We start from the raw sequence: 19367 nt of genomic DNA, 5'->3' as shown, positions 1-19367 counted from the left end.
CGCAGGGCACATGGAATCGCAATGCAAGAGAGAAGAACAAACCAGCTGAAACGAATTATGTGTCTCAGCTCTCCCACGATGAGGGAATTTCATTTAAACAACTGGAACTTCTTTAAACTTTATACAACTAGGCTTTAGTGAATAAGAACCATAGGAGTCACCCTGCAGCATGAAGGAAGAGAAAGCCCAATGATCTCCTACCCTGCAGAGGGAAGGCTGTGGAGAGAAGTGTATTTTGATCAGGCAATATTATTTAATCCCAAAAGTTTCTAGCATTGTTTTAATGTTAGATGGGATCTCTTTCCCTGGGGCTGTGTCTAGACTGGCCAGTTTTTCCGGAAAATCAGCCGCTTTTCCAGAAAAACTTGCCAGCTGTCTACACTGGCCACTTGAATTTCCACAAAAGCACTGACTTCCTACTGTAAGAAATCAGTGCTTCTTGCGGAAATACTATGCTGCTCCCATTTGGGCAAAAGTCCTTTTGCGCAAAAGGGCCAGTGTAGACAGCTCAGATTTGTTTTCTGCAAAAAAGCCCCGATGGTGAAAATGGCCATCGGGGCTTTTTTGCAGAAAAACGCATCTAGACTGGCACGGACGCTTTTCCGCAAAAAGTGCTTTTGCGGAAAAGCGCCCGTGCCAATCTAGACGCTCCGTTCCGAAAATGCTTTTAACGGAAAACTTTTCCGTTAAAAGCATTTCCGGAAAATCATGCCGGTCTAGACGCAGCCTGTGTGTTCAGACCCCAATCCCACAATCTCGTTGCGCTCTGTTCTCATGCACACATACACACCAATAAGATGTTTCACCCCACTATCTGTTTGCAAGCAGAGAACTGAATGAGGGATTTTCATTCATTTGAAGAAAATGGGATCCTTGCTAAATTTGGCTTTGACATCTCTGAGAAAATGAACTCCCTTTTTGTTTGGGTGCGAGACCTAATCTGTACTTCGCCTCGGAGGATTATCGGGTACTTGGAAAGGGGCTCATAGGCACAGTTTTAGATTGTGCCAACAGCACTTGTGTCCACAATATTCAGACTTCCTTCTGCTCTTTAGGTTAGATAGTAGGCATGCCACAGCCTTTAAATGCACCCAGACCTTGTCTATGCTGGCGACTGAACGACAAAACTTTGGTCATTCAGAGGTGTTTAAAGGACACCCCCTGCTCCGCGAAAGACAAAAGTTTTGTGGCTAACAAGTGTGGTGGGAACAGCACTTTGTTGGCAGGAAAGGCTGTTGGGGGTAGAAGTATTTGTCAGCAAAAAGCTGACAAAAACCTGGAGAAGTGGATTGTGTCCACGAAAGCTCATGGTACCACTGACATGTTTTGTTAATCTCTAAGGTGCTGCAAGACTATTGGTTGTTTTTTAAGTTTTTCCAGTTACAGACTAGCACAGCTACCCCTCTGAAACTTTTAAACATAGTGTAGACAAAGCTGGGATCTGTTGGCGTTACACTTACAGTTAAAACAATGTAAATGTGAATCTCATCAAAAAATGTCAATGTCTATGTTTCTAAAACCTGAATTTCTGAAAATTCTAAAATAGATCAACCTTTCATAGGGGCCATTAGCTGGTAGTAATTTTCAGCCACTATTGAAGTGGGCTGGATTCAAACTAATGACCCAAAGGAAAGTCCACTGAGTCATCCACTTCCTGTCTTCTATTAACCAATTAACGAATCCCGCAAATGCAATCAGCACACAAGGGGCATCAATGAACTGCTCCCTTGTTTAAAGTAATTTTTTACTGAATCAGGGCCAAACTCTATAAAGAGATTTGCGATATATTTTCTATGGAAAATGGCCCTAAAACTTTAGGGCCACCAGTGTTGCTCTATTGACTTTAATGGAGCTATGCCAATTTACATCAGCGGAGGATATCACCCATCTTGCCTGGTGTGAAAGAAGTATTCTGGATTTACAAAGTCACAGCTGTCTTGGGTTTTCAAACAGCATCACAATGGATGCTGCAGATTAACTTTAAATGCAACATATTCTCTATCTAAAACTCTCCTTGAAAGCTAAACATTTTAGCCTAGTCTGCACTAGTGGAGAGCCAGATCTGTTGGGAAAAGAGCTTTAGGTTTTAAACAGAAATAGAAATACCAAGAAACTTACTGTCTACTCTTTCCCAGGCCAGAAAGCGCCGTGACTCTTATATGAGATTTCACAAACATGCTCCTGACAGATTTCCCACAGAATTTCCTGACTGGACTCCTCCCAGGGTGTATTCAAGGTGTGTTTAAAACTTCAGATAAGTAACAGGCATCCTAGAGCTACAAATTAATTATAAATGTGGACAGGCCGGCATATATCTGAAAACTTCTGGATGTCAATTCAACCCACATCTGCAGCACAAAAAACTTTTTTAAGGTTCACCACAGAGAGCCACACTATAAAAGTCAAACTCCTTTTCCAAATTTCAAGGGTGTTCATATTGTGGAGTTTGGTTCTCTCCCTTATTGAACCAGGGGCCAGGCATAAAGCCTGAATCTGGATCCAAACTTCCGCCGTGCGTCAGAGTGCTCAGATCTGGCATTCTGGCTTGGCTGATTTATTTCTCATGCAGATGAGAACTCTGCCCTTTTGATGTACAGATGAACTACCTCATAACACAACAATAATTAACTCAAACAGCCATTTGGTACAGTGAAACTAATTATTTTTTATGCACATCGTGGCACACACTGACAGCGAGAGTTGACCTATGCAAAACTTATTCAGTTCCAATGATATCATTTGTTTCCTCATACACAGATACTGTAATGATACTGTAACAGCCACAGGAGTAAAGTGCTAACTGCCTGCCAAATGAGCAGAAAATCTCTTGGCACATGCCAGGAAAAATAGCAACAAAAGGAAAACAGGTCTCCTGCTCATGTGAAACAAAATGTCCCCTTTTTAGAGCTAATTATAAAAATAAAGTAGCCCCTAAAAGAAAAGTTCCCTGGGTCTAAAAGATGCTCTTAGCTGTATTTAAAGAAATTGTGTAAACAAATAATATTCTTCCATATGATTTTTTTACACTTAATTCTAGAACACTGACATTTTCCAGTCAACTAAACAATTGCTTCATGAAAGGATTCATTAGAGATTTATTTGATCCAAATGCCCCTGAACTCTGGGTTAGGATTCAAGATCCAAAATTTAGAATTAGCTCTGACTGGCAAGATTTTCAGCACCCACCACTTTGGCCTGACTTTCAGAAGGGCACAGAACGTTGGGTGTTGAGTTTGAGGGTCTGGCCGTAAGTGTCACCATGGGAGTTCTTGGGTGCTCACTCTTTAAAAACTTGGCCCTGGTTGCAGAGGCCGAGCACTCGAAAATCTGGCTGCATGTTTCTAGAAGACTGACAAAAACCTCACATTCAAATAAGCCCAACGTTTGGCCGTTTGGTGGGAGTTCAGACTCCAGATGGGAGTTTAAACCGCAGCTGTAGCGCTGCTCTGCTATCTAATCTGTCTCTTTGCAGCTTTGAGTGTTTTCCCCTATGCTTAAATTTGAACTGCAGTAACCATGAGGGTACTTGACGGGACTTATCAATTGGCTTAGGGTTATGGCCTGAAACACCTCCGCCTACGCTGTGCCTATCTGCCTATGCTGCGCCTAATCCCAAAGATATGTCCCTGCTCCTTAATCATACTTATTTAAACATCACCCATCGGCCAAATCCTGAAGTCCTTACAAAAAGAGGACTTCTGCACTTTTTGCTCTCAGTGGGAGCTTTGCCTCAATAAGGAGTAAAAATGGAGTAAGGAGAATGAGGATTTTGCCTGAATGCTCTTCGGAAGAACTAGCACTCGTCCAAGTAGCGATCCACCGACTTGTTGGATTACCTCCCACATAAAGTGGGTGATTGACAGCGGTACAACAGCATTGCCCACACCAATGGTTTACAGCCCACTCAGTTAAGCAACTGTGAGGGGAAAGAGTTTTGCATTCCTGTGTGTTTGTTACTTGTCACACTATGCTTATAGTTCCCCTAGTTGGGAAAACCACTTAGCTTCATCCTGCCTTTATCCTCCTCTATATATAAGAGCTATTATTACCCATCGTTCTCTCCAAACCATTGTTACCATCCCCGCCTGAAACAAAAGGCCCAACCTGAGGTAATCAAAGAGGTAACAAAGAAGAACAAAGACAACAACTGTTGACCTGCCTCCTTTAATATGGTAACGCTCGCATATATGAGAGACCGAAAGCCACAATCTGCTTTCATTTTTTTAAAAAGGAGTATGTTACTACAACACAAACATCACATGGCATCTTGTTCTCATTGGCATCATGGGTGCAAAGTTCAAAAAGCTATAGCCCTGGGGATTTTTAACAGAGAAGAACAACAAGAAAAACATGCTCACAGTGGAGTAAAGGAATCCAGAATAGATCCAACAATAGGCCTTGCTCAGTTACAATTCAAACCACCAAGCAAGGAATAGAGGCACCTGTGTACCTTATGCCATCTTGCGTGTGGGGTGAGGAAGGTGTATCTGTATGGGGGGAGCTGCTTTTGTCAAGAGTTTGGAGGTGTGCTCAGAAGCTCAGGTGGAGGATTTGCACAGGGCTTGTCTACACAATGTTAGAGGTTTAGGGGCCCTTTCAGTTCAGCATTTCAAGTTGGCAACACCTTATTTGAAATAAATGTTCCTGACTGCCTTACTTTTCCTCTAACAGTAAGAGTAAAAAAATGCCTTGATGAGGGCAATAATGCATTATCTGTGCAGATTGTAAACTCTTTTGTTCTGTGGTTGTACAGCGCCTCACACAACAGGTCCTCTCCATGACTGGGGCTTCTAGGTGCTACTGTAACCCACGCACCTTCTGGATGTGATGTCGTCCCATCTAGTAGCACTGAGGCCACTTAGGCTGTGTCTAGACTGCAGGGTTTTTTAGAAAAAAGTAGCCTTTTTTCGAAAAAACTTCACCTGTGTCTAGACTGCAGTCGTGTTCTTTTGAAATTAAATCGAAAAAACGTGGCTTTTCTTTTGACGGCGGTACTCCTCATTTCACGAGGAATAACGCCTTTTTTCGAAAGTGCTCTTTTGAAAAAAGGCGCTATGTAATGCAAACTGTGCTTTTTCGAAAGAGAGCATCCAGACTGCCTGGGTGCTCGCTTTCGAAAAGCGGCTTGCTTTTTCGAAAGTACTGGTTGCAGTCTAGACGCTCTTTTTCGAACGAAACTTTTTCGAAAGTATCTTTCGAAAAAGCCTCTTTCGAAAGAGGCTTGCAGTCTAGACGTAGCTTTATAGAGAGAATAATGGGTCTGCTCTACAGCCTTCGCTGAGAGCCAGTGGTCCCAGTTTTGGTCCCGCCCGTCAGCATTACACGGCCACAACTCAAATGATAAATAATAACGGTGCCGTTGGGTGCGTGTTTCACCTCAACAGACTGCCAGAGAATACTTGACCTTCAAGGGGAGACTGTGTGGGGAGGGAGGTTTTCTTTGCTTCGATGGGGATACCATTTTCAGTGCTTCAGAATCCTTCCCTACCCCACAAATGCCCTTGGCGACTCCGTAGGAGCTACAGCCATCCAGAGACACAGTTCTAGATGCACAGTGCTACTGAAATACAGGGTTATAGTTGCCCCTCTGAGAGGAAGGGCGAGATCTAATGCAGAATGAGGGCCCGTTTTGCAGTGTACAAACTACCCCTAAAGGAAGAGTGAATGTATAACCCCTGCAATCACTTACTCTTTGCCTTGGCTTCTTGATGTGCCAGTTCAAACAGGAGAGAGGCAAAGAGGAAACTAGCAGTTACACCAACACAAGATTCAATTTCTTACTCCCACAGAACTTGGCAGCAGTCAAGGCTGCCCAGTATCTCAACTGACCAAGCTGAGGGAGCAGCCAAACCTTTAGTCTGGCTGATTTTTAAGGCAGAATATGAGTTTCCTGCAGTCCTGGCCCCAAAGCCCTGCTCCTTAGAACAGTCTTCCTGCAGGGGTTTGTGCCTATTGACCCCCGCGGGTGTAAATCCTCACAGCTCCCCTGAAGTCAGTGGGCAGGGAAGACCATGCCCATAGACACCTGCACAGGATCTGGTCCGTGCATCTTTTCCATTCAAGTTCACTTTGGTTCTTGACTTCAGCTTCTGACACCGTGTCGGAGGCAAGCTGCCTGCAGAGCAGGCTGATGAGCTTCCAATAAGCTCCCCGAAGCTCCCATGAGTCATGCAGTCAGTCTCGGTTTCTCACTCTATTTTTAGCACCCATTCAGATTAGATAGTTGAGAACAGTTTTTTTGGGGGGAGGTGTGTGTGTGTGTGAGGGGGGAATATGAAGTCATCCCACATTTCTGATCCCAAGAGAGAAGCTGAGAAGTTGTTGGTGTCTCTGACCTCGTCCTCAAGGTCCCCATCTCACACAAACAGAGCCGCAAAAGAGCCCACAAAAGCAGCTTTACACTGCCTCTCCTTCCCAGGCAGGTAGAAACCACAGCACAAAGGGAAGGAGCTGGACGTTAACCCTACTCTGTGAATCCTGCTGCGGGTGAATGTGGCAGATCTGACTTTGTAGGTGCCTAAGGGCCCCAGCTCACATTCCTGCTGCTGCCCGGGAGGGGTAAACCACGGGACGTGACACAAAGGAGCTCATTCTGAAGGGGCAGTGGCCGGGAGGCGCAGCAGAGGGAGGACTGTAAGAGACAATACAGCAATTATTCTCATTTCAATGGGGGTCCGCGGGGGCAGTATTGTAAGTGTGCAAAGTGGGCTCGAGGCTTGTGATTAGTGCCAAGCTAAGACAGATGCTTCGCTTTACACGGGAGCCACCTACACAAGACGCAGGGGCAGGTTTTTGTGGCTTCCAGGGCCCATAAGGGAGAGACTCAGGGTCGTTCCTACCAATTTGCAAAGTACACAGTGGCACAGGGCACCACAACATTTGGAGCACCACAAAACTAGCTGCGTGTTGCATATGGGGCCAGCCCCTGGCCAGCCCTCCCAACAGGACGGTCCCTAGGAGGGAGGTGGGCCCGGAACGCTCCCTCTGTCCCACCCACATTCTAGGGGCCTAGCTCAGGACCAGGGGCCTAGCAGGAAGGCTCAGGCCACCCCTGCACTCACCGGCACTGGCAGTTAGCTGAGCAGCCCAGCCTCAGCCTGTTCCGCTCCTTTGGCTCCCAAACTGTGTCATTCCGCTTCCTGCTGTTGGGGAGTGCAGGGGGTGGTTCCCCCCCTTCACCCAAGTGCCTGCCCTTGAGGGATGTGGCTGGGAGCTAGGAGAACAGAGCCACATTGCTCTGCTTCCTGCCAGGGCTGGTGAGCCTAGGGTGGGCTCACATCCTGCTTCCTCCGTTCCCTGCTCCTGCCCCACACTGTTCCTGGCCCCATGGTCCTGAGCCCAGCTTCGCTCCCCCTCCACAGAAGGCTTCCCGGCACCACAATTTCTAGGGATGTCACTGGAGAGACTCTTAGGGAGTTCCCCCTCCTCTGTGACTTCCTCCCACTGGCAGGTTAGCGTCACCGTCATCGGTTCTAAGCACGAGATGAGCCCTTCACTGTGCACTGCCTGTTAGTCTCGAAGGTGCCACGGGACTACTCCTTTTCATTCTGTATTGAATTCTACCTGACGTTTCCTCCAGGGCAGCACTGATGCACAGTGGCAAGGCCTTGCGAGAGAAGATTCTGTTGCTACAGCCTATGCGGTGCCCCTGCTGAGCCTCAACAAAGGATGTCAGTCTCTGGAGTTGTCAAACTGAGCCATCATCCCCCAATTTGAATAGGCAAATATACGGCACAAGCTTTACTCGAGAGAAGGAAGCACTCATCAGAATGGTTACTCCACGGTCCCATCGGCTCGCTCGCTCTCAAGCTCTCTCAAAAACAAGTTCCATCCAGTGACCATTTGTCTCCAACGAGTGTCTTTAACCGGCCCCGTGCAAAGGAGTCTCAGGGATTTGAATCCACACTCTGTGCAGAATGGAATTCGGGGGGTGGAATGTATAGAAATCGGAGCTTTGCTTTCCATGGCAAGCGACAAAGGGCAGCAGTGTGCGTCCCCCGCCCCCTCCCGGCCCAGGTCCAGAGAACATTCTATTAAGAAATTCCCCCTGGACTAAATTTTGCTCAGGTCTGTCCCAAACACAGTTTCTCATTCAAGCCAACACACCAAGAGCCACAAGTGCCAAATGCTTCTACCCAGTGAACTGCAAGCTAAAGCCTATTAGGCAGCCATCACTGTCAATATTTATTCCTAACAATTCAGGGACAAGTTTGCTAATAAAAGGTGTCAGTTAGAGCTTGGGAGATGGAAGAGCAGCGAGCCAGGCGAGGGGGAAAGGGCATGACACATTAATCAGCACCTCCCCTGCAAAGCCCTGGCAGGAACAAGGTAGTAAGCTCATTAACCACTTAGGCAACAAAATCCTTGTGCATTTCACATAGCAGCTACCTCTTGCCTGGACTCCTTGTTGGAAGGTTTGTCATCTTTCCAGGCACGTCCACTAGCACCTTTCAGGCTTTTTTTCTAAATGTATCAATACCAGCACAACACCGAGATAGTTACTACAGACCTTCCCTTTGCCACAGCCGGAGATAAGTTGTTGACGCACATGCTCTGGTATTTATTCATCGTAACACCTATCTCAGGGCCCCGCTGTGCCAGGTTTTATACAAACATTTAGCAAGAGTCTTGCTGCACAAAACTTACAGTCTACATCAGTGGTTCCCAAACTTTTCGGCATCACGCCCCCTTTTTGATTTTTGAGAAACCCTCATTCCCATAGCAGCAAAACTTGTTGAGCAAAAAAAAAAAAAAAATAGCAGCACAACTTGGGAGAGGGGGGGATTGATGGTGGGAGGCTGGGTTGCCTCACGCCCTCCCCAGGGGGGCACACCCCCCAGGATGGGAACCCATGGTCTACATAGACAAAAGAGGAAGAACCGCTATTAGCCCTGTTTTACAGATGGGGAATCGGTACACAAAGAGGAATCAACTTACCCACAATCTGCGGCAGGACTAAAAGCTGACCTTTGGTTCCCTGAGTCCCAGTCCAGTGTCATAACCACAAAACTTTCCTTTCTCTTACAAGTTTTGAGGCTGTCTTACTGAACCACATAGGATCTGTCAACGGAAGCAGACTAAGTAGTCTGGCCCCCATCACCACAGTATGCAAGCAGCTCTCAGACACCTGTGGATTTACCCTCCTAGCTCTCCTCTGAGGAAGGGGCAGAGTAACATTTCTGTTTTGTAGAAGGCGATTCGAGCCCTAGAAAGGTTAAGTGACTTGACAAAGAAAACATGTGCCGCAGCCAGGCAATGACCCCCAATCTCCTGAGCCCACCTGCAGTGCAAAAGCATTCCTCTTTGCTTTCTCCAGGGTGACTGTCAACTTCAACCCCTCCACAAGCCCGCTATAGACTATGACTTCTCAGCCCCTTTTTGAGGCAAACCAAGCAGGTGTATTTGTGTGTGTTTAAAAACGCACACTCTGTAGCTGGATGGGCGGTAGCCCCTGGTCTGTGAAATAAAATACCTGAGGCAGCACTTCAGCTGCTGTAAATCCAGTGTAACCCCTTCAAAGCCAGTGAAAACACACTGATTTACACTACTAAGGAGCTGGCCCCATCTTTTATGCAGAATCCATGGGTGGGGCCAGACTCTGCTTTCAGAGACACCCACTGCAGTCAGTTTTCTTTCGTGCACACATTTCCTTTTCCCCCTTAACGCTGCACCGCAACCCCTGCCGTAGACAGCAGCGCTATCACTGGGAAGAGCCAGGACCGTAGTCCCGTACAATAGACTATGGCCCAAGATGTCAGGAAGTACAGTCTCAATATGCTGACCCAGACATACTGTAACATAGGGCGAACTGCACAGACGGGACAAAACCACGTTATACCAATGTTAAGGGAACCAGGCCACAACCCCCCTTTTCTTAGGGCTGTAGCCTGATTTTTGGAACCTAATTACAACACAGCTTTGCCCTTTCTACCTGTCTTCGCTGCCCCAGCGCAGTGAGGACACATCATGCTGGAGGTGCACGTTCTGTGGTGGTTATAACCGGGCTGCAGGCCAACACTGCTCACCACGAGCTTTGCCTAAATCACCCGGCAGGCGAAGCACACGAGTCGGATTCAGGTCTGGGTCTGCCGAGAGCTGCAATTTGAAGGCTGCCCACAGGGCCAGCTCAAGCCATTCCTACGCCCTGGGCAGCGGGTGCGTGACGCATGTGCGGCTCTGCCCCAGGGCGCACAGCACATGCGCGGCCCCACCCCTCGGCGCACTGCGCAGCTCTAAGGGGTGCCTCGCAGCCCCCGGCCCCGGGTGCGCGGCACCTGATGGCAGCTCTAAGGGGCGCCCCTTCCAGCTGCCATCAGGCACCTCCCATCAGGCCGCCCTGGGCAGCGGCCCGGCTAGCTCCCCCTTAATCCGGCCCTGGCTGCCCAGCCGCTTCTGCACATCAGATCACAACTGAGGACCCACTGACACGGCTATTTTGAGTGGCTGAGTGACCATGCTAGGCCTCTTTAAGGGAGCTTGACAAGCTGGAGGCTTTTGGAGGTTATCTCAAGCACCTAGGGAATTTAGGAGCATATGTGCCATTGACAGCCAGTGGGAATCGTGCTCTTATCCTCTTGGCCTTTTTGAAGCCTTCCCCGTCCTTACCAGGAAGCCCATTTTTATTTAACGTCGAGAAGACGAACGCAAAACCAGTTCATTTCATCTGCTTGACGTTTCTTTAGATTCCACGTTAAAAAATGAAGCAGAACTCCAGCCAGCCAGAGCCACCCACATCAGAAGGAGCAAAAACCTTTTCCCCTAGAAAAACCACTGCTCACTGTTGACGCCTTAAAAGCCAAGAGCTGGTGGTAACCGAAGAAGGGGGGCAGGTGCTTACGGCAGTGCAGCGATGTGGCGGCAATACCATAGCACAGACGATGCTTCCTACCGGGATGCAAGGGGAGATGCTGCTCTTCTGCGTAGCTGGAGTTGGGCAGCGTAAGCCGAGCTGCCGGGCCTAGTGTAGACCTGGCCTTAGCTATTACTTGAATTGCTGTAGCATCTAGGAGCCCGGCCTTGGACTGCGACCTCCTTGTGCTAGGCACTGTACAAACACAGGCCAAAAAAATAGTCCCAGCCCCAGAGAGCTTGCAGTCTAAGTAAAGGACATAACATCTTTGGGCATCTAACTGCATCCATGCTCTCCTTGCTTTCTATAATTAACCTCCCCCCAATTGCAGTGGGAGCAGAAGCAAGGCCAGTATCCTTTTCTTTTCTCTTTGACTGGGAATCTAGGATAGTTTTTAAAACCTACTGACCGCTGGGATTTTTAGCTGCACTTTCAAGGCACCCCAGGTGGGATTGGGGGAGGGGGAATGGATTGCTTGCACCACTGCAACTCTCTGCATGGCTTCTGCCAACAGAACCCAAGAATACTGGGTATGGGGTCTAGGGTGGAGGTTGCGTGCAGAAGGGCGCACGTGGTAAGGGACTGGGGTGCAGGAGAAGGTGTGAGATCTGAGAAGAAGTTTGGGTGAAGGAGGGGTTGTGATCTGGATCAGGGGATTGGGGTGTAGGGTCATGGAGGGAGTATGGGTGCAGGAGAGGATTCTGGCCTGGGGGAAGGGTGTAGAAGGGGTACAGAGTCTGGGAGGGAGTTATGATCCGGAGCAGGGAGTGCAGGGGGTTTGGATGGTGACCTGTGGGAGGGAGTTGGGGTGCAGAAGGGGCTGGGGTGCCAGAGGCAGGTTCTAGCTGGGAGATGCTTACCTAAGTGTCTCCTGGCCAGCAGCCCTGCAGCACCCCCAAGGCAGGCTGGGCTCCCTGCCTGCTGCAGCCCCAGATCACTTAGAGTTGCAGGGTGCTCCCTCCATGTGGCTCTCAGCTCTGAGTGGGGAGAGGCTTGCACTGCCCCCACTCCCTAGGTCAATCTCTCAGCTCCTATTGGCTGGTTGTTTCCGGTGAATAGGAGCTGAGAGATTAGCTGGGTTTAGTTCCTATTGGCTGGTTGTTTCCGGTGAATAGGAGCTGAGAGATTGGCTGGGTTTAGTTCCTATTGGCTGGTTGTTTCCGGTGAATAGGAGCTGAAAGATTAGCAGGGTTTAGTTCCTATTGGCTGGTTGTTTCCGGTGAATAGGAGCTGAGAGATTGGCTGGGTTTAGTTCCTATTGGCTGGTTGTTTCCAGTGATTAGGAGCTAAGAGATTGGCTGGGTTTAGTTCCTATTGGCTGGTTGTTTCCGGCCAATAGGAGTTAAGGATTGGGCTGGGAGTGGGGAGATCACAGGAAGCCTCCCCTTCCCTCTGGAGCAAAGATCTGAATGGACTGTGCTTTAAACTGTGGCAGCTGTGTGTCTGAGGGTCCTGGAAGGGTGGTCCGTGGGCTGGATCTGGTGGCTTGGTGGGGCAGATCTGGCTCCTGGGCCGTATTTTGCCCAGCTCTGCTACAGAGCCTAAGTTATGTTATGGCAGCTTTTACTGCTGCCATTGGGAAGTGTGGGAAAGCACAGACACGCAGAAGTCATTTGCCAGGGAGATGTGTGGAAGGTTACTCATAAGAAATATGCTGAGTGCCCAATTATGTGTCTTAGGCCAGGGAACCAAAAACAGCCATTCAACTTTGTGTCAATCAATTCTGCAGCTAACACACGGAAATGCCGACCAACGATAGGCTTACACCGAGCTCCTGTTACCACTCTATCAGAGTTCTCACCGACCTGTTGACACAAGATATCAAAGTTTGCAAATGTGACACTCAAGAGGGTGTAGGTGGCGCTGAAGGGATGTTGTCCAAACAGAAAGAAATGTTGTGAATCACATCTGGGGAGCGGCTATCGTTGGCGCAAACTTTCATACTGAGGCTCCCAGGGAAGTATGTTAATTAGGGCCTGATCTGGCCTGATCTTGCCTGCCTTTCCCCCCTCCCACTCTCAGAGGTCCCCGAGAGTGTTGGATGCAGGGATAATAGCGTGGAGAGTAGGGATGTTAAGAAACATGTAATTCGTTAACCGTGTAGATCAGGGGTGGGGACCCTTTTTGGAGTTGGGGGCCACTGACTCAGAAAAATCAGTCGCACATGAGTGAGAAGCAAACCAAACAAACAAACTCCCCCCCATCAAACCCTCACTGCCATGGCCCCCAACTGAGAAGCAGAAAGACCCTCCCCACATTCCCTTCCCACCCCAGGTTAGTAGATTTTGAGGTAGTGGGGGGGCTGAAGCACCAGCTGGGTTCCTCTACGGTGTAGGGGGCCCTTAGCCTCGGGGGCCGGATCCAGGCAAGCTGGGGGCTGAATCCTGACCCAGCGCCTGAGGTTCCCCACCCCTGGTGTAGTCAACAAAAATTACAGGATTAATCGACAAGGGTTAGCGTTTGCGCCGGGTCCCGGCAACTACCCCAGACTACCCCACAATTACCTCTGGGCTAAGATACAGGACAATGTAGCACTTTAAAGACTAACAAGATGGTTTATTAGGTGATGAGCTTTCGTGGGCCAGACCCACTTCCTCAGATCAAATAGTGGAAGAAAATAGTCACAACCATATATACCAAAGGATACAATTAAAAGAAAGGAACAGAGTATTTTAGGAGCTGGCAAGCAGGCAGCCTGGCTCAGACCTAGCTCCCAGGAGGTACCCCCTACTGTGGCTCTGCAGGAAAAGTATTTTAGGAGCCAGCAGGCAGGCAGAGCAGAAGGGGGAGGGGAAGCTGCATGTAGCCAGTAGCATTAACCAATAAGCATCTGCTTAACGATGACTTGCCTACTCTATTACATCCCTAGTATAGAGGACTAAAACAGTAAAAGGGAAAAATTAAATCTGAAAACTAGATACTTTATCAGCCTCAGGAAATATCTGATCTTGTATCTTTGACAAGATCTGCTTGATTGCTCATCCATTGACTCTTTGTTTAAAGTCTAAAGCTTCACATTTCAACATAAAATTCATATTCAAGATAGTATGTATCTGACCTAGCAAACAACACACATCCTCTGCTAAAACTATGTTGCAATCAAAGAGGCAAAAGGGAGGTGAACACACATCGGGGTAAGGTATCTAAACCGTTTTGTTCAGGTGATATTAACAAGCTACAAGCAGTAGTAGGACAATATATTTTAATGCACACAACAGACCTCAACTTGTCTTCTCCTCTAGGGTTCGTTACACTGTACGGCTATTTCGGGATATTGTATGCATCCCAAAATAACTACCTCGCATTTTCACAAGCCGCCCGATATTTCAAAATATTTTTTGAAAGAATGGGCGTGCTATTTTGGCATCCCGGGATCCCTCATTCCACAAGGTTTAAGGGATGTCTTGAAATAGCACGTTCTTCGAAATTTGGCGCTATGTAGACATGGCAAATTTCAAAATTGTATTTCAAAATAGGCTATCAAAATAAGATACACTCATAAAACAGTAGGGGTGCATTTACACAGTACCCTGAACTCAAAATAAGATATACAATTTGCACTACACAAATTGTGTATCTTATTTTGAGTTCAGGGTGCTGTGTAAATGTACCCCTACTGTTTTATGAGTGTAACTCCTTCCAGTAAGATAACTGTATTGTCCCTCTAGTGGCCATCAAATACTAACAGTCTAGTGATAGAAATGTAGCCGTGTAGATGTAACAGTCTAGATAACTAAATTGCTATGGCACTACTAGCACTGTTGTCACACTCCCATCTCTGTTCCCTTCCTTCCTGTCTCAATTTTTCTCTTCAGCATCTGAGGAAGTAGGTTGTAGCTCAGAAAAGCTTCTGCTCTAATACCCTAATACATTTGTTAGTCTTTAAAGTGCCACTGGACTCCGTGTTGTTTTTGTTGAAACAGACTAATACGGCTGCCTCTCTGAAACCTACGGTAGTACTCTATCATTTTGTCTCTGTTGAACTTGGCTGGAATTTTCAACTTGGATTATATGTTGCCTCTGTTCAGGAAAAAAGGCAGTAAAATATACTGTGATTTCCTCCTTCTCTGAAACATGCAACTGACACTGAGAAATAGGAAAAACATTTCCAACGTGATCCATTTTCGGGTGATTTTAAAACACCCCAAGAAGGAAAATGTCAAAGCATTTATTAAAAAATTAAATTAATCCACAAATTCCCCAGACCACATTTATCCCTGGCACTGAGCCCATATCGACTTCACTGGATGAGTTGGGCCCCTGGTGTTTAAGAGTTTCCTTATAAGCAAGAGAAACACATTTCTTTTGTTTTGCTTCTTTTTTAAAAAAAGGGGCTAGTTGCTTTTTACCTTCAGAACGAGGCAGAAATAACAATGGCCCTTCCTCTGATTTCACACCGGTTTTACTCTAACGTTACTCCGATTTGAGTAGAGCTACTCTTGATTTACACCAGTATACGTGAGAGGAGAATCAGATTTTCCATTACAACGAATCTCTCAGCATCAAACTGTGTGTGTGTCTCTCTCTCTCCTAGCTGTACGGGAAATCCTTGTCTTGGCAAATAATTAACCATAATTAAAGCCATAGGCTGCTCCTTGACCAAACCTCTCAAAATAAGCCACGAACATTACAGAGACACCACCACACAAAGCTCAGGACCCCAGCTCTGGCTGCCTTGTACACTCCCATTGCAAACATAGGGATTTTCTAGTTCTTTCAGGCATTAGGGAAAAGAAAAATAACCCTCCACATTTTTAGAACTGGTCCAGATCCTCCCCAAGGGCCCACCCCCAAGCCAGCACTTACCAATCCTCTTAGGTCTAGCCCCCGGTCAGGGCACGGGAACCCCCCCGGAATCCTGCCAAAAGCCCAGGTTCAAGTCTTCTAGCATCCCACTTGCTGAGTTGGCTGCAGTCCTGCCACTGCTCCAGGGAGGAAGGGAGGCATTGCTCCTTCTGGAGGTAATTCAGGAGGCGCGGCGACACCAGCCTGCTCCCTGCAGCCCCTCTCTCCAGGGTTTGCCAAGCAGCAGCGCCTCAGAGCTGCATTTGCTGTGATCTGGAGGCATCCCAGCCAGCATGGAGGAAGCAGAAGCCGGCTATGCAGCAGAGCGACAGCCCTGACAGGAAGCGTAACACACACACATATTTGCTGCAGAGGGTCAGGCGAGCACACCACTTTTCCCAGCTCCTAGGGATCACCCAGCCCTCTCCTCCCCCTTCCCTCCCAGTCTCAGGTAATCCCACAAGGAGCCGGCTCGGATTGGCTCAAGGCAGGCAGGGCTGCATTTGCATGTCAATGGCTCGCCGGGCTCCCTCCCGCTTAAAATGGATCTAGTATTCCCAGGTCCAGCCTGCTCTGCCCGCCTCATCCCAGCGCAGGGCGAGCCGCTGATGGAGACTCGCTGATTCCTTGCTCAGCGGAGGGAGGCCGCTTCGTTCTGGATTTAGATTCAAAACAAAAGTCGCTGACTAATTTGTAGCCACTCTCCAGGCCCTAGCAGGTCAAATGGAGCATTGATAATAGGAGGTAAAAAGTTCAGTGCTTTTAGACAGCTCACATTACAGCAAGGGGAATAATCATGTTCCTCCTCTGTGCATTCCCTATGTACCACCACCGCCGGATACGCTGTGCTGTGTCCCAGCAGCTGCTGCAGTCCCTGGGCCTGGCTCTGCGCACACACTGACGCCAAGCTAGCGTAGTTCCACCAGAGTCCATTCACCTGATTTTCTTCTCCTTAACACCACTGTCACACCACTGACTGCCACAGAGATACTCACTGCCAGGCTGGAAAGCCAGGAGGCTTGCTGGAGTATAAAATCGACGGCACGGAGAGGAAATAGCAGGGCCAAGGGGCTATCGGTGAGAGAAATCGGTTCAGAAGCTGTACTCCTTTTGGTGCCTAATGCTCATCCTTGAGGGTGCATCTACACTGCACCTATAGGTCGAAATAAGATCCACAGTCTGAGCTGTGCAAATTGCATATCTTATTTCGATCTCATTTTGAAATAGCTTATTTTGAAATTTGGTGCTGTCTACACAGCACCAAATTTCGAAATAGAGCCCTCTTCTGAAACGTCTCTTAAAGGCTAGAGGCAAGTCGGAATAGTGTGCCTGTAATTTCATTTAAAAGACACAGAACAGCTATTTCGGGACACCGAAGGTATCCTGAAATAGCACCGCTGTCTAGCCATAGCCTCAGTGACCTGTTTCCCCTTCTTTTTGCCCTCTCCTCTTTTAGGGCTCTTTCAGTGCTTGCAGCTGATTCCTGCTGAAAGGCCAGGTCAGTGTTTTCTATTGTTCTTCCTGTTTTGCACCAAGGCATGAATACCAAGTCTAGCCCTCATGGAAAGGCCTTTCACGCCACTTAACTCCCACGCTTTTGCAAGGGGCAAGCTGCCCCACAGAGACTGAGCAAAAGAGAGAAGATTGCAAACCAGGAGTGAAAGGTGAGGGATAGCCACTGCTGACGGAGGGAAAAAAACATTTTAGACTCCAAACAGAAGAGTAGATGGGATGTACAGAAATGCAATTATTCCCCTCCAGAGAAGAGTAACTCCCTGGAGATATAGATCAGTTCCTACTACCAGATGATCTTGCCTATCAAGTGTCTTTTATTCAAGGAACTCTGAAGAGCTTTACAAAGTGGATTTCGCTCTTATGCCCATTTTACAGACGGGTAAATTTATGTCCCAAGAGAATAAGGATGTTGTCCAAAGTTCACACAGTAAGCCTGCGGAAGAGCTGGGGATAGGACCTATGCCACCTGACTCTAGGGCTTTGTCTTCACAAAAGGGTAGCAGAGGTTTAATTTAAGCCAGTGAAAAAAGCTGCGTGGACAGTCTTATTTTGATTTGTGTGTGACTTGTTTTGGGTTTGCTTAAACGTGTTTCTAATTGGCTTAAAAGTGAACTAAAATGAGTCATTCCCAAATTGAAATCAAAGTGTTTACATGCCCTTTGGCAATGGTTTAGAAAGGATCAGCTTAAGTTCATGCTTTAAGTGAAAACGGTTCTACTGTCCTTGTAGACAAAGTTGCCAGCTTCTACTCTATCTACCGCACAGGGGCATGGACAGGAATAAAAATCTGGTGGCTTTTGGAGGAGCACTTTCTTGCCCCCTTCCCCAAGAGGAGCTCTTTCTCTTCCCTCCACCCCCAGTGCCAATGGAGCTCTCTTTCCCCAGCTGCCACGGGAGCTAGCTGTCATCTCCTGTGCCAGCCTCAGAGGAAATCGGTGCCCCATCTGACTTATGGGCCCCACGTCCCTGCCTGCCCTCCCTTCCACATGCCCCTGCTACCACCCCGTGCTACAAGCCTGAGATGTTTCCTGGCTAGCAAGATGCAAATACCAAACACATCCTATGTGCCACCTTCCCAGTCCTGGGCTGGGCTAAAAAATGGGAGGGAGGAGAAAGACTACGGGCGATGCTCTAGCTGCTCTGAATGTTAACTACGCCCTTTAATAGTGAAGCCTGTGTTCTGACTGGATCTGCCCCAAACAGCCATCATACAGGAGAAATGTCACCTTTCCATGTTGTGCAGCCTGTGCTGCTTCACAGTGAACCCCAGTCCCTAGCACACACCGGTACCTTGCCATCTGAGTCAGCCAGCTTATTAGATGGGCATATTACAGAATTAGCATGTCCATCAAGTCTGATTAATAAAGGCCAGATAAGCATCCAGGAAAGTCAAAATTGCTCCGACTCCTACAGCGAAGGGGATATGCCATCACCTCTCTAGAACAAAGAGGGATTAATTCTGATATCCAGAAATAGCTTCCGTGGGTTAATTTTTGGGCATATAGGAACGAGGATTAAGCAGTATGCTAGTGGGGGGGAGGGGGAGGACGGACAGCGAGGAAAGATTAGACTGAAATCTCCACCCATGACTGTCTGAAGCAGGCAAGCAGTCACAAGCTGGCTATGATCTGTGTGGGATTCCTTCACAGAGAGCTACCGGGAGGGTGGAGATTTCAGTCTAACCCTTCCCAACTCCTACCTGGTGGTAGACTGCTTAGGAGTTGTCTCCACTTTCCCCCGAGATCCACGTTATGGGGATCAATCTCCCGAGGTTCGATTTAGCGAGTCTAGAAAAGACCCACTAAATCAACCGCTGATGATGCCCCCATCAACTCCAGTACTCCATCAGGTCACAAGGGGAAGGGAAGTCAACAGGAGACTTTCCCCCGTCTACCTGTGGCTCTGATGTCACTGCAGAAATTCAACCTAAGGTATGTTGACTCCAGCTACGCTATTCAAGTAGCTGGAGTTGAGTATCTTAGGTCAACTATCTCCCCTACTATAGACCTGGCTTGAGTCCTGATTTCCTTGGGTCTGCAGCTAGAATTTCGGCTCAACGGTGCCTAGAATGTTACACTCATTCTGCTAAAACCTAACATGACTTTTTCTAGCCAATCAAGGTAACACGATTTCCTTAGATTTTGCAGCAGTCGAGCCATGTGCTGTATTTTATAGGGCCTGTTTCACTGTAAACTTTATAGCTTGTATTGACAGTTCA

At 47.9% G+C, this 19367-nt stretch overlaps 1 protein-coding gene across 6 annotated transcripts in view; it reads right to left on the bottom strand.

The window, feature by feature from the left end:
* SHROOM3 (shroom family member 3) overlaps positions 1 to 19367 on the bottom strand; it is a 240827-nt gene that overhangs the window by 69809 nt on the left and 151651 nt on the right. The window contains exon 1 of one of the 6 annotated variants that reach the window (XM_006133876.4): positions 15656 to 16083. The exons of the other annotated variants lie outside the window; for them this stretch is intronic. The gene's annotated coding sequence lies outside the window, so the exon portion shown is untranslated. Of the gene's footprint in view, positions 1 to 15655; positions 16084 to 19367 lie in introns of those variants that run through there. 6 annotated transcript variants of the gene reach the window in all.

Source organism: Pelodiscus sinensis, chromosome 5, assembly GCF_049634645.1.
Source record: "Pelodiscus sinensis isolate JC-2024 chromosome 5, ASM4963464v1, whole genome shotgun sequence".
Lineage (NCBI taxonomy): Eukaryota > Metazoa > Chordata > Testudines > Trionychidae > Pelodiscus > Pelodiscus sinensis.
The sequence above is the reverse complement of the archived record's forward strand: the minus strand, read 5'-3'. Positions and strand labels throughout refer to the sequence as shown.